Source organism: Pinus tabuliformis, chromosome 9 (genome assembly GCF_031772625.1).
Source record: "Pinus tabuliformis cultivar Carrire ecotype Pingquan chromosome 9, CPIR1, whole genome shotgun sequence".
Taxonomy (NCBI): Eukaryota; Viridiplantae; Streptophyta; class Pinopsida; order Pinales; family Pinaceae; genus Pinus; species Pinus tabuliformis.
This window is the reverse complement of record NC_142307.1, coordinates 1,924,622,841-1,924,626,485: the sequence shown is the minus strand read 5'-3', so window position 1 is coordinate 1,924,626,485 and position 3,645 is coordinate 1,924,622,841. Positions and strand designations below refer to the sequence as shown.

At 39.6% G+C, this 3,645-nt stretch overlaps 1 long non-coding RNA gene across 1 annotated transcript; it reads left to right on the top strand.

Annotated features, from left to right (window-relative positions):
• The first annotated feature begins 294 nt into the window (after window positions 1-294).
• LOC149156652 (uncharacterized) lies at window positions 295-3,645 on the top strand. Its single transcript, XR_016262311.1, has 3 exons — window positions 295-1,481; window positions 1,606-1,824; window positions 2,674-3,645. It is a non-coding gene; the product is annotated as an uncharacterized LOC149156652 (long non-coding RNA).

The following is a 3,645-nucleotide window of genomic DNA, read 5'->3' as shown; positions in this document are numbered from 1 at the left end:
ACTAGTCAGCTGGACAAAAGTGTTGCTACTGACGGTTGGGGCACTTGAATATAGTTCATCCTTGAAACTAGTATGTTATGTTCTAAAGAACTCCAGTAGCAGTGTTGTCATATTCTTTTTAGCCCTAGTTGACTCCCGTGCTTGACTGTGCTTTTTGAAGAAGCAGAGTTAAGCCTACTCCTTCAAGTTTGACTATACTCAAGTCAAGTGTAAGTCAGAATCACTCTACAAGTTTGGCAATATCTGCATATATACTATTGAAAAGATGATCAGAGCATTAAAGGGACATCTATCCATTCTTCTATGCGCTGCTTTAAGCTTTAGTGCCCTCGAACAAATCCCCAGAGGATGCCAAAACTGCCATATCCAAATCAGTTGGTTTGTCTACATATACATGATAGACACCAACCGTATGACCGAGCACTAAATTTTTGTTGATTCCTTTAGTTCTGACACCAGCCTATTAGAAATAGTATTTGAGCGAGCTGCTTCTTTGCCTTCTTTAAAAAGAAGTCCATTTCCACTTCGAATTGCTAATGAAGCTACCTGAATCAGAGCATCTGGTCGGTATTCAAGAATTATAAGCAGCACACCTAAGGGACTAGTTATCCTTTCTAGAATCAGACCATTTGCATGCTCTGTCCCTTTTAGCACTTCACCAATTGGGCCATTCATGTCTGCAAGAGCTCCGACCGACTTTGCCAAACCATAAATCTTTCCAGGTTTTGGTGTTAATCAAGAAAGCACGGTGTCTGCAATTTTTTATTTCTTTTGCATTAGATTCGCTTCTTGCTCTTACTATATTATCACCCAGAATACATACCATACCAGAATCTATGCAATCATTTAGAAATTGTAATTTCATCATCAACAGTCATAATAATAGGAACACTAAATCTGACATGCAGACTTGATTGTTGTGGGGATATTTCGGACACAACTGAGTTTTGTGATAAATCTGCTGAGACCATGCCTAAAGACATCTGACTTGCATTTCCTGTGTATGAAGTAGGTGCCTGTAGAGATGCTTCACATAAGCTGGCAACACACCTAAACATGTGGAAATCCTTCGGCCCAGATATTTCTGAGATTTTTGTGGGGACCCAAATGTTTGAACTTTGGCCAAATATTGCTTTTGATTCAACAGTATGTTAGCTCAACAATTTGTTCCGTATGCTTGGCTGGATGCATGACACTTTAACTGATTGTGAGTCTGATGTTCTAAACTGTTACATGGTTTGTCATATGCATAACTAAATACACTTACTGCTTTTGATTCAACAGTATGTTAGCTCAACAATTTGTTCCGTATGCTTGGCTGGATGCATGACACTTTAACTGATTGTGAGTCTGATGTTCTAAACTGTTACATGGTTTGTCATATGCATAACTAAATACACTTACTGCTTTTGATTCAACAGTATGTTAGCTCAACAATTTGTTCCGTATGCTTGGCTGGATGCATGACACTTTAACTGATTGTGAGTCTGATGTTCTAAACTGTTACATGGTTTGTCATATGCATAACTAAATACACTTACAATTTTTTGCGGTGCCTAATCTCAACACTTGTATTTAAATTTTGTGGACTGGTTTTCTGTTTAGGTACAGGAGACAACAACTGTACACTGTGGTTTCTATAGTGAACGTCGAGGCTTTGATATTGATCTTGAAGATAAAAGATTTATGATAACTCTCAAGTTATTCTGATTTGCTATTAAATCAGAGTAGTTCTGATTTAAGTGGATGAAATTCAAGTGTGCTATGTAGCATTTTGCGATGAAATCACATTGTTGGAACAAGAAGCAGAAGGAAAGAAACTTGGTGAGAGTCGCACAATTGGAGTATGGCATATCATTTCTGCCTTTCTAAGCTACCCTGCTTCTCAACTTGCTAAGAATTAATGAGTATACTTACTTATGCTTACAGATCATATTTAATCTACCGCCACAGACTCAAAGGGGCACCTAATTTCGCATTTACTACTGCCGCCACATCCATCATTCCATATGCCATTTGCTCCCCATGTCAGATCGATATGCCCATCATTAAATACTGATCATATTTAATCTACCGCCGCACACTCAAAGGGGCACCTAATTTCGCATTTATTACTGCCGCCACATCCATCATTCCATATGCCATTTGCTCCCCATGTCAGATCGATATGCCCATCATTAAATACTGGCCTGATCCAATCTGATCTTCAAGATTATTTCTGCACTTAGATATTGACATAGATCTCCTGTCGCACCCAATCTACCACCAAGATTGCCGGATGTCAGATACATCACTTCTGCCGCCAAATACATCATTCCACATGCCATTCGCTCCCCATGTCTTATCGACCACTTAATTGCACCTCAAGTATTTTAGCTCCATTCACACTTAAAACCACCTTACAAACACATTGAACTTTTGTATAAATTGACCTCCTCTGCACCTGGATATTCACATACACCTCCCCGCTTCACATAACATGGAATCCATTAGCATAAGCCAACTTACTGAACTCACAGCATTGTTTCTCTTAGCACTTATTCTCATGACTCTTCTGATTATTGACATCGCAAAAGTCGAAAGACAAAGAAAAAAGAAACCAAAAAAAAATTAACATCTCTTTTGCATTATCTTACGCATTGTCTTATTTCCCCGCTTCCTTCTCTGTTACAGATGTACAACGCAGGCTTCAAATATGCATTTGGGTCCACCATGGCGCTGCACCTCGCATTTTTTATGCGTCTATCGTCTCTGCTCGACTGCAATGTGAAATAGTTTTGTCATTAAGGCTTTGCCTACATTTTGCTCTTAGCTATTTTTATTAAGCCGTGTTGTGAATTAATCTGAAAAACAAAGAAAAACAACTCGATGCAGCAAAAATCAATGTCAGTTTGCTATTACTGAAACAATATATTCATTTGTGAGTTAGAATCTCTTTTGCATTATCTACCGCATTGTCTTATTTCCCCGCTTCTTTCTCTGTTACAGGTGTACAACGGATGCTACAAATATGCATTTGGATCCGCCATCACCGTCTCTGCTCAACTGCAGACATCATGTATCTCTCGGCCTACAGTAGATTACAGTTTCGGGAGCCTCTAGGCCTCTCGTATGGCACATGGCGAACATATCCTCTCTTTCTCGGCATGTGGTGAAGGGGACTTTCTCTTCTCTCATTTGGTGAGAACTTGGCGGACTGCGCGGGTAGGACCGTCTGTTTCATATATGCGGGTGAAGAGGGTACTCCTTCATCTTCTTCTTGTACGGCAGCATTAGCATGAATTATTTCGTGAAGCCCTGGCAAGGGGGGCCAATCTCGTAGATATGGTTATGGGTTTGGATCAAACAGAACCAGCAACAGATCCAGTGCAGCTACTGTCAGACAGGCTCAACTTCACGCAGGGTGTCCTAATAACTTCATAAGTTAGATAAGAACTTGAATAAGATCGACTGCAGTGTGTAATAGTTTTGTCATTAAGGCTTTTGCCTGCCTTTTGCTATCAATGTCCTAATAACTTCATAAGTTAGATAAGAACTTGAATCAGATCGACTGCAGTGTGTAATAGTTTTGTCATTAAGGCTTTTGCCTACCTTTTGCTCTTATGAAAGCAACTCAATGCAACAAAAATCAATGTCAATTTGCTA